We start from the raw sequence: 12,328 nt of genomic DNA on the forward strand, positions 1-12,328 counted from the left end.
TATGTTTCAGAGTATACTAAAGACTTAATATGAATTAACATTTAATCCTTGAAACAGTTCTATAGAGTTAAATATTATTATTATGCCTGCACTATACATGCGAATAGTGAGGAAAACTAGGCACATTTCAGTACCATAATGGGACAAGGCTGTCTTTCTTGGAAATTAGAAGATGAAGAAACAATTTGCTAGCCTGAATCACTTCAAATTCTTTCTGGGGCATGGAGCCTAACAATTCCTTTTATGGAATTAGAGCTCTCTAGGTTTAACATTTACATGTCATTTTTCTCAATGAAAGATTTGAGGACAAAATGGCAAATGGTGAAGCACTGGTGATGGCGGTAAAGAGAGTTCTGGAGAATTTAGGGTCACTTGTGGTTCTAACCCCAACTGCACAATTCAACAGCTCTGCAAATCTGGACACCTTCCTAAGCCTCTCATTTCCTTCACTTTCTTGTCTCACTATAGGACTAGATATATATGCTTCACAAGATTCTTGTGAAAATTGAGATAATATACACAAAATGCTTAACACAGTATGCTGGTATACCGGCAGTTATAGCTGTTACAAGGATAATGATTATGCCACCAGGGCTAAAGTCCACCCATAGCTGCCACTTAGAAGCAGTCCAGCCTTTTATTCTCTCCCAGTCCTACTACATCCACGCTCTATGCCCACTACCCACCTTGAAAACAAACTGAAATTGAAGCTTTAGTACTGAAATAGCCTAAACAGAGAACCACCCTTGTCCTCATCAGTTTTCAACAGAGACTAGGTAAAAGACAGTCCCTGAGGTATAAACATTTGGGAAACTTGAGTTTTGGAAAGACCCAGCTCTGCCACAAATTACTAGTCCCTTTTCTTCTTTGGTTACATGTGGAAATCAGGAGTCCAAACAGAAATGTAAGCTTTCTCTTGACTCTGATTTTATTTTTTATTTTTTATCTCAGTGTTCTAAGCCTTAGGAAACTAATTCCTGATGTTAAAGTTCTAAGAGATTTTAATGAGCAATATCAAATCCCCAGTATTTTTTTTTTTCAAAAACAATAATGAAAAAAAGCAAAAAAAGCAATACACATTGAACGACTACACATCATCTTTCAGGTTCAAAGATTCTGATTTGAATCTTTGAAGACTGAGGTCACAGATATAAATCTAAGCAGAGAATGAGTGTCCAAAATGTCTCTTTAAATATTTTAGATTTTCCCCAGCACTACTGACAAAACGTGGGGAGACGAAACGGTGCTCACAAAGATTTTTTTTTTAAGCTCAAGTAGAAGAGATTGTTTATTGTGCAGCGAGGAGTTCTGGGGTTTTCCTTTGTCCCTAGGCATTGTTTTTTATTTTCTTTTTAGCAATGGAACTGGGAGTAGACTGCAAACAAGCAGTTTTCTGCCAAGGACATGTGAAACCTGTTATATTGGTCATTCTGGATCTGATTTAAGTATGTACTATTACTAGGTAAGATTACTTTTACTTTGCTTCAGTGGAAACCTCAATTTTGGTTTAGGAAAAAAAGGATATTGTGTTTTTCATTTGTATTTATAAACCATGTAAAATTTAAAATGACAATGATACACTTAGAATTTTGCAGTATGTGTTTGAAATGACAAGCAATAAAAATTAAAATAAAACAATGCCATAAAATAAAAATGACAATAAAATTTAAAATGACAATGACATACTTAGAATTCTGTGCAAAAAAATCAGGACACCAGAACCACAGTGTTTCGACTATTGACTGCTACATAACAAACTTGGTGGCTTAAAGTATTTTACAATCTGGGCTGGGTAGTTTTCTCTTCCGTGTGGTGTCTACTTGGGCTGGATCTGACAAGAAGGCTTCTTCACTCCTATGTCTGGAATCAGAGCTGGGATGCTTGAAACAACTGGAGGCGGGCTGACGTGTTGGTCGCTCAGTCATGTCCGACTCTTTGAGACCCCATGGACTGTATCCCGTCAGGCTGCTCTGTCTATGGGGATTCTCCAGGCCAGAATAATGGGGTGGGTTGCCATGCCCTCCTCCAGGGGATCGTCCCCACTCAGGGATTAAATCCAGGTCTCCCGCATTGCAGGTGGATTCTTTACTGTTTGAGCTCCCCGGGAAGCCGGGAGATGGACTAAATATGCCTATTCATGTCTATTCACTCCACACAATTAGCTTGGAGATGCTAACATCATGCTTGTCTCAGAGTAATCAGACTTCTTACATTGTGGCTGGCTTCCAAGAGAAAGGAAGCAAAAACTGCCTGTCTTCTTAAAGGCTTGACCCATTATGGGGCAGTATCACTTCCATCAGATTATCTGGACTTCCCTTGTGGCTCAGACGGTAAAGCGTCTGCCTGCAATGCGGGAGACGTGGGTTCGATCCCTGGGTTGGGAAGATCCTTTGGAGAAGGAAATGGCAACCCACTCCAGTACTCTTGCCTGGAAAATCCCATGGACGGAGGAGCATGGTAGGCTACAGTCCATGGGGTTGCAAAGAGTCGGACACGACTGAGCGACTTCACTTCACTTCACTTAAGCAAGTCTGAGACCCAGGTTTGATCCCTGGGGTGGGGAAGATCCCCAGAGAAGGAAATGGCAACACACTCCAGTATTCTTGCCTGGAAGATTCCACAGACAGAAGTGCCTGGTGGGCTATAGTCCATGGGGTCGCAAAGAGTCAGGCACAACTTATCACCTGACACTTTCACTTTCTAAACAAGTCCAAAAAGTTAAAGGGAGGGGAAAGAGACTCCACCGCTTTATGTGGGGAGTAGGACACACATCAAGGGAGGGAAATAACTGATGGTGGCCATTTCTGGAGAACACAGCACAGTGTGGATTGCATTTATTAGGAGCTATTTGGTTCCAAATAGGAAAAGGAGTACGTCAAGGCTGTACATTGCCACTGTGCTTATTTAACTTATATGCAGAGTGCATAATGAGAAACACTGGGGTGGATGAAGCACAAGCTGGAATCAAGATTGCTGGGAGAAATATCAATAACCTCAGATATGCAGATGACACCACCCTTATGGCAGAAAGTGAAGAAGAACTATAGAGCCTCTTAATGAAAAGTGAAAGAGGAGAGTGAAAAAGTTGGCTTAAAGCTCAACATTCAGAAAACTAAGATCATGGCATCCAGTCCCATCACTTCATGGCAAATAGATGGGGAAACAGTGGAAACAGTGGCTGACTTTATTTTTGGGGGCTCCAAAATCACTGCAGATGGTGACTGCAGCCATGAAATTAAAAGACACTTACTCCTTGGAATGAAAGTTATGACCAACCTAGACAGCAATATTAAAAAGCAGAGACATTACTTTGTCAACAAAGGTCCGTCTAGTCAAGGCTATGGTTTTTCCAGTAGTCATGTATGGATGTGAGAGTTGGACTATAAAGAAAGCTGAGCGCCAAAGAATTGATGCTTTTGAACTGTGGTGTTGGAGAAGACTCTTGAGACTCCCTTGGACTGCAAGGAGATTCAACCAATCCATCCTAAAGGAGATCAGTCCTGAATGTTCCTTGGAAGAACTGATGTTGAAGCTGAAACTCCAATACTTTAGCAACCTGATGCAAAGAGCTGACTCATTTGAAAAGACCCTGATGCTGGGAAAGATTGAAGGCAGGAGGAGAAGGGGACGACAGAGGATGAGATGGTTGTATGGCATCACCAACTCAATGGACATGAGTTTGGGTAAGCTCCGGGAGTTGGTGATGGACAGGGAGGCCTGGCATATTGCGGTCCACGGGGTCGGAAAGAGTCGGACACGACTAAGTGACTGAAATGAACTGAACTGATTTCCTCTTCTTCTTTTTCCTTTGGCTTTTAATGAGTTTCCTTTGCTCTTTTTGAAATATCTTAAGATGCCAGGAGAAGACAAGTCACTCATTCTCAGGATATAAGGGATGATACTTCATAATAAATTATAATCGACTTTCAGTGATTTTTGAAATAGCAATGGAATCTTGATTTACATCAGTATTAGTAAATATAAAGAAATGAAACCTGAGAAGAAATGGAAGCATTCATTCTCAAATATATTACCAAGCAGAGAAGTAGCCATTATTGCACCAGGAGATTCCAGTTACCTCAGATTCATGTTATACATAGCTCGCTGGATCAAGCTATCTTTACATTTTTACATATCATACTGAAACACATGTGTGGGATTTTTATAAGAAAGGGATTTGTAATCATCTACTTCCTCTTTTCATTCAAATTAATTTTCCTTCCCTGATCCATGAATCATAAGAACTGGCTGATGAAACAGAAAAAGTCAGTAAATTCTAATGAGCCTAAAAGGAGAGACAAGCTTATCATTGCCAGAGATCAAAACCAAACCCCAAAATTACAGGCTTTGTTTAAAAGACTGTTTGAGACACTGAAATTGAGTTCAGGGAACATACCTTTATCCTGACTCATTCTCACTGTGCACTCACTTCACTGAAGGAGGAGGCGGCCAGTGAATTTCATTAGGAGCCACTGACTTTTGAAAATCTGTTACTTAGCAGTTGAGCAACCAAAGGGGCACAGAAGGAAGACAGACCAACATCCCTGTTCCAGCCACGCTCAGAAAGGGAGGGACTGACAGAGGCCATCTCTGGAGACTACAGCAGAGAGTGTATTTTATTTATCAGCAGCTCTTCCTCTGTGCTCCATTTCCTCTAGATTTTAGTGAAAATTTGAGGTCTGAAATTAAGGGATGTCAGGAGCAAAAAAGTCACTAAAAAAAAAAAAAGAAAAAAGAGTATAGTGGGGTTGATACTGGGCAGACATATCAACACACAAGTGTTGCTGAAAAATTGCTCCTACTGTCAGGCACACCAATCTGCACAAGAGTACTTAGTTGGGAAAAGAGTTCCATGGAAATATGGAAGAGGCCAGGTCCAACAAAATAACTGATGTAAGCTCTTAAGTTATTCAAACAGGCCTGATGCTGGTGTTAACTCACCACATTTGTTTACCAAACCTGAATCTCTAAGGTAAATACATAATCATAATTATTCCAGTTATGAAAAAATGAAAAACAGTTTAGCTATAGGGAAACTATAAATTGACCTTTCCTTCTCACAAATGCATTTCACTCATTGCTAAAAGTAATTTGTAAATAAACAACAAAAAAAACATCTCTACAAGGTTTGATCAAAAATACTTAAAACCTAGCAGTTTGAAACATCAGGAAATTGTGCTTCTGTAAGAAAAGGGGATTTACTTTCAACTCTTTTTTTTACTGTTGTTTTGGCCACACCATGCAGCATATGTGATCTTGATTTCCCAACCAGGGAGAGAACCCGCTCTCCTGCAGTGGGAGTGTGGAGTCTTAAACACTGAACTGCCAGAGAAGTCCTGACTTTCAACTCTTGATTTAATATTTGAGAATGTATTTCTCATAATACTATCTCATACAGTTGACACTTGAACAATGCAACGCCACACCCTTCGGAGTCAAAAATTCCCATATTGCTTTATAGTTATATACATAATAATATGTATATTTTCTGCTTCTGAGGATTCAACCAACAGCAGGTGGTATAGTACTGTGAAAAGTAAAAGTGAAAGTCGCTCCGTGGTGTCGAACTCTTTAGGTTTCCCTGGTGGCTCAGGTGGTAAAGAATTTGTCTGCAATGTGGGAGACCCAGTTTCAATCCCTGGGTCTAGACGATCCCCTGGAGAAGGGCATAGCAACCCACTCCAGTATTCTTGCCTGGAGAATCCTATGAGATTGCCAAGAGGTTGCCATGCCCTTCTCCAGGGAACCTTCTGGACTCAGGGACTGAACCTGGGTCTCTTGCATTGCAGGCAGATTCTTTATCATCTGAACCACCAGGGAAGCCTATAGTACTGTAGTACATAGCTACTGGAAAAATCTGCATGTAAGTGGATCTGAACAGTTCAGTGCTGTTCAAGGGTTAACTGCAATATCTGAAAATGCTCATCCACTTTAAAAATGCAGGGCAAAATAAAACTAAACCATAAACCATCTCAGCTGCATTAGAAAAAAGGGTCACTTTTGCATGCTTGGAATTGTAGAGAAATAGGCTGGACCTGCTTGAGACTACAATCTTCCCTCTATCCATGGGGGATTAGTTCTAGAACTCTGTAGGAAATTAAAATTCAAGGATGCTCAAGTCCCTTATATAAAATGGTGTAGTATTTGCATATAACCTACGCACACCCTCTGGAATACTTAAAACAATCTCTAGATTACTTATAATACAATGTAAATATTAATAGTTGTAAACACAATGTAAATGCTATGTAAATAGTTGCCAGCGTGTGACAAACTCAAGTTTTGCTTTTTGGAACTTTCTGAAATTTTATTTTCCCAAATATTTTCTGATCCATAGTTGGTTAAATCTTCAAATACAGAACCCAGTGATATACAGAGGGATGACTATAATCAGAACCGCCCCCCTTCTCGGGTATAAAGTGTACACAGGGTATGCACGAATCTCATAGGAAAGAAGAGAAGAGGCTTGGGACCAGTCTATGCTGCTTTCAAGCTTAGGTTTTTAGAGAACTTGGCAGCATCTGTATCCACTGTGGACTCTAAACTCCTGAATGGGGTTTGTGCCAATTATTCTAACAGTAAAGAATATGAGAAGCAAAGAAAGGTATTTACCATCCAGGTTTTCAAAAATACAGACATGGGAACTTTACTAATATACTAGGCTTTTTAGCATTCTTCCACCTCCCCCTGCTTTTTTTAAACAATGGATATTTATGTGTATTATGTCAATTTTTTATTCTAGAAAATTCTCAACAATTACCTCTTCAAATCTTTACTTTTCTCCATTCTCTGTATTCTTTTCTTCTGGCAATGTATTCTCATACTTCTTAGCTGTTTTCCTATTTTTTCTTTTTTTGCATTTTTCACTGATGAATTTCTCAATCTTAGTTTCAGATTCTAATTAATTCCCTCTTCTCTGTGTCTCATCTGTATCTTATCTCAAGTATTAAGATATTTAAAATTTTCAACTACTAGTATTTTCATTGCCAAGATTTTTGAAATTTTTTTCATTTTCATATTGGTCTGTGTTTTTATTTTGTTTATATCTATTTTTGCTTTTTATGTTTAAGGGCTTTGAGTGGATATATCTGCCTTTATGTCATGGGTTGATGGTCAAACATTTTCTATACAGGGCCAGATATTAAATATGCTAGATTTTTCAGGCCACATGGCTTTTATTCAACTACATAAATTCAACTCTGTACTATGAAAGCAGTCGCAGAATATATGTAAAAAAATGGGTGTGGATAGGTGTCAAAAAAACCCTTTACTTACAAAACAGCTCACTGGAGCTATTTTGGAAAACAGTTTTGTAGTTCCTCAAAATGTTAAACATACAGTTACCATATGATGCAGAGATTCCAATTCTACGTATATACCCAAGAGAAATGAAAACATATATTAATAAAAAGACTTGTACATGAATGTCCACAAGAAGCTTCTTCATAACATCCAAAAGGTGAAAACAACCCAAATGTCCATCAACTGATAAACAGATAAGCAAAAGTGTAGTATGTTCATACAGTGCAATATTATTTGGTAATAAAAAGAACTAAGTACTGATACATGCTATAACGCAGATAAACTAGGAAACCACCGTGCTAAGTGAAAGAAGTCAGGTTTGAAAGACCACCTATATTCTATGATCCCCTTCTGTGACATGTGCAGAACAGACAAATCTCCAGAGACAGAAAGCTGCCTAATGGTTACCTAGGGCCTAGGAAAGTGGAGAATGGGGAGTGACTGCTAATGAGTATGGGGTTTTTTGAGGGCTGATGAAAATACTCTAAAATTAGATTATGGTGATAGTTACACAACTATATAAATATAATAAATACCAATGAACTCTATAGTTTAAATAGATGAACTTTATGACATGTACACTATATCTCAATGAAGCTGTGAATAAAGAAATAGATAAAATGAGAAAAATAGGTGAGTGGCTGGTAGGGTCATATTTTGCTAATTCCTGCTTTATCTTTTTGAAGAGTCGAACATAATTACCAAAGTTATTTATAGTTTATTTATTTTTCTGGATTATATTTATCTTTTTGATTGGTGATTTGAATGGCTGTCTTCACCAGTTTTCCTCCAGTGTTTGGATCTTTGGTATTGCAGCCAATCTTGAGTAGAAAGCATGTGCTTCTTTGCTCGCGCTCTCTTCCCCCTCATCTCTGTCTTCCTCTCTGGCTGCTTCTTTCTGTCTAATGGTTTTATGGTTGCCTCCATTTAACCTTCCTGTCCAAAGAAGGCTAATTTGATATCCTGGGTCTTCTACCCCCATAGTTAAGTTGCTCAGTCGTGTCCGACTCTTTGCGACCTCATTGACTGTAGCCCACCAGGCTCCTCCGTCCATGGGGTTCTCCAGGCAAGAGTACTGGAGTGGGTTGCCATTTCCTTCTCCAGGGGATCTTCCCAACCTAGGGATCGAACTCAGGTCTCCCGCATTGCAGGCAGACGCTTTAACCTCTGAGCCACCAGGGAAGCCCTAACGACATACAAATATGGTAGATAAAACTGTGAACTCTAGAGAGTCTGGTCCAGGAACTTGACAAGATTCTTCCTCTGCTTTCTCCTTGGGCTCCCGGACCCCTAAGCCAAAGCCCACACTACAGTGGCGGTCCTTCCACAGATTCCTTTCCTGCAGCACTGCTGCTCCAGTCCACCTGCCCTGGGGGAGACCTTTAATTCCCAGCTTACCGCCACAGCAGCTGAGACACTTCTGCATTCACAGGCTTGTGGACCCAGAAAACATCAGGCCCTTGGCTGCAGCCCAGCTTATATTCCACTTTGTGTTTCTGATCCCCATTTCATCGTCTTCTTAATATTCTCTTGTTATATCTTGTCATTAACTGTGATGCATTTGGAGCAGCAAAATGGGCAAAACATGAATTTTACAGCCCCATCTTGACAATATTTTTCAGGTCAAGGCAACGGAATTTTAGCAGACAGATTCAAAGAGACTATCAAATGGCCCTGAGTAGACAGACATTTTTTCTCTTGACATTTTTGAATTTGAGCTAAGTGGAACATACTCAAGTGGAGGAGAGTTACAGGAGGCTTCAAATAAAATCTAAAGTATCAAGTCAGAGGTCAAGGCTGAACACACAGTTTTGGGAATCATAGAAGGAAAAAATAATAGTCCTAATAATAAATTTCAAAGGGGTAGCTACAAACAGATCAATGAGATAAATTCCATAATTTCTACTTTGGATGATATGACAGATTCCTCTTCTTCTTAATGCTATATTTAACTTGCGGGTGCATTCCTATAATTATAAGATTTTATGGTGCATTGATGATTATTAGTTTATTCAGTCAACAAATATTAATTATGCTCCTGCTATCCAGTAAGCACTCTACAAGGCTCTGGTGATGCAGAGATGAATAATAAATGGTCCTTGCCCTTGAGGAATCCATAATTTATTAAGGAAATCAGCCACACACACCAAAACAAGTCACCATTCCATTCTGAAGTAAGTGTTAAGTGCTCTAATGGCCGTGGGGGCAAAGTGCTTTAAAATCATAGAAGAAGGATGAGTAATTCTTATTTGGTGCAGTAAAGACGTTGATTTCAAAGTCTTCATGGAAGAAGTAGCATACTGGGAGCTTCCACAATTTCCATAAAAAAGTGAGCAGTATCTTGTTGGAAGGAGTCAACTTGGGATTGTTCAGCACACATTTTTTACTTAGATTATGCATTTATTGAGGATGGCTTTGGGGAGCTAAGATAGATTAAGGGAGCATAGTAAGTCCCTTACATCTCTCTTTCATCTACATTTTCTCTCGTTACTTACTTAATACATGAGTTTTTTTTTTTTTATCAACTAATGATGAGGAGTTCATAGAGGGCATCTTACATGAGCAAAGATGACAGATCAGGTAATTTCAAAAATGAGTAAGATTAAATCAATGACATGATCAGAACATAGGCTGAGTGGTAACTAACTTGGGGGTGACAAGATGGCCCAGGGGTGATGGAAAGAGACTCTAGTGTTATAAAGAGCCTGGACTTTCTTTTGGGCAATAAAGCTGAATGATTGTAAAGCTAGAGAGTGAGGGGAGCCCCTTGACATTGTTGAAATACAGACATCTGAGAAAACGAAACGGACAAGAACTGGAACTAGTGACTAATTAGGAAAACACTGTTTAAGAGTCCAAGTGAGATAATGACTGTTACGTTGACTGGGAACAGGAAAATCAGAACTGCCATAATTGTTTTATTAATTGAAAAGCTATAATAAGAGCAATGCTTCTATTAATATATTTCATTGTAAGAGAGGTTTTGCTAGTTGAGATACAAGTGTTCTAGGGATTTTATGTTCAATACTTGAGAGCTGCTTTTCAGATAATTGGAGCATTGTTTATCTACTGTATCCATGGATCACAGCCAAAAGGCACAGGGGTGATTCAGGAATGAAAAAGACTAACTCACTAGGTTAGGCCTTTATGATGTTATCACTACTGAAACATGCGAACACTGGCACTTCTATATAGTATACAGAATAAAATAAATCTTGCTATTTGGGAGAAACAAACTTTGCCTTCAAAACAGAATATGTATTTTAATAGAATGAATCTCAAGTTGAATAAAGGCACAGATTCTGGATAGATTCTATGTCCCATGAAAAAGTACAATTTCTACATTGAATATTGCTTTTCTTTTCTTTTTTGCTGCCATGAATATTTTATTTATTTATTTTTTCATTTATTTTTATTAGTTGGAGGCTAATTACTTTACAATATTGTAGTGGTTTTTGCCATACACTGACATGAATCAGCCATGGATTTACATGTGTTCCCCATCCTGATCCCCCCTCCCACCTCCCTCCCCATCCCATCCCTCTGGGTCCTCCCAGTGCACCAGCCCTGAGCACTTGTCTCATGCATCCAACCTGGGCTGGTGATCTGTTTCACACTTGATAGTATACTTGTTTCAATGCTATTCTCTTAGAACATCCCACCCTCGCCTTTTCCCACAGAGTCTAAAAGTTTGTTCTGTATATCTGTGTCTCTTTTTCTGTTTTGCATATTGGGTTATCGTTACCATCTTTCTAAATTCCATATATATGCGTTAGTATACTGTATTGGTCTTTATCTTTCTGGCTTACTTCACTCTGTATAATGGGCTCCAGTTTCATCCATCTCATTAGAACTGATTCAAATGAATTGTTTTTAATGGCTGAGTAATATTCCATTGTGTATATGTACCATAGCTTCCTTATCCATTCATCTGCTGATGGGCATCTAGGTTGCTTCCATGAATATTGCTTTTCTAATGGAAGCATCTAAGTTTAGTCATAACCTTGAGTGCTGTTTTTGCCCACATAATAATTGCACGCTAAATCAGAGAGAAGAGGGAAGAGTTGGCTAGATACAGCTATTGTACAAACTACCCCATAAGTTAATATAGAAGAGCCCTTTCTCTTTAAACTACAAGGAGAATCTTTTTGCATCTTCCCTAACACAGTTTAGGAACTAGAAGCTTTTATTATGTTAGAACGAATCTTTTTATTATCATATAAGAGACAGTATCTATTGATATATTAGACACTAATTATGTATTAGACATAATGTATTAGACACTATTCTAAGTGACTTCATAGATGGTATGCTGCTTAAACTCTGGACCACACTTAACATGTGAAGAACTTCTCTCATTCCTTTGGCTTTAGATTTGCAAAAGCTTAGAAAAGACTTGGGCTTCCCTGGTGGCTCAGATGGTAAAGAGTTTGCCTGCAATGCTGGAGGCCTGGGTTCAATCCCTGGTCAGGAAGATCCCTTGGAGAAGGAAATGGCAACCCTCTCCAGTATTCTTGCCTGGAAAATTCCATGGACGGAGGAGCCTGGTGGGCTACAGTCCATGGGGTCGCAAAGAGTCGGACATGACTGAGCAACTAAGTTATCTTTAACTGATCTTATAGAAAAGACTAGTCTTCCTCTTGGCCCAAGAGAGATTCCTCTACTCCCCAACTCATTAGATTCTCAATATTCCAATCACTCAAACCATTTTAGACTGAGTTTTCTGTATGTAGGTATTTGGTATTGTTCCTTAAAAACATTCCTAAGAGACTCTAATCTAACAACAGAAAAAGAATCAGATCATAAAACCCGGTGTTAAGTATGATTCAAAGGGAAAAAATGAGCTGGTAGTGAAAGCCAATTTGAACTGGAAAGACTTGCACTCTTAAGTAACCAGACATGTGCAGCCACTTATGAAGCTGTTTGGTCACATATGTTTTTAAACATCTGTCTGCACAATCAGAACTCCACATGCAAAACTACAGCACTCACAAGCACTAGGAAGGTTTGTTTGTGATAAAGTCTC

General features: G+C 39.0%; 1 protein-coding gene across 1 annotated transcript in view; it reads right to left on the reverse strand.

Annotated features, from left to right (window-relative positions):
- ADGRV1 (adhesion G protein-coupled receptor V1) overlaps positions 1–12,328 on the reverse strand; it is a 541,109-nt gene that overhangs the window by 80,788 nt on the left and 447,993 nt on the right. The window lies entirely within an intron of this gene.

This window comes from Cervus canadensis, chromosome 4 (genome assembly GCF_019320065.1).
Source record: "Cervus canadensis isolate Bull #8, Minnesota chromosome 4, ASM1932006v1, whole genome shotgun sequence".
NCBI classification, from domain to species: Eukaryota; Metazoa; Chordata; class Mammalia; order Artiodactyla; family Cervidae; genus Cervus; species Cervus canadensis.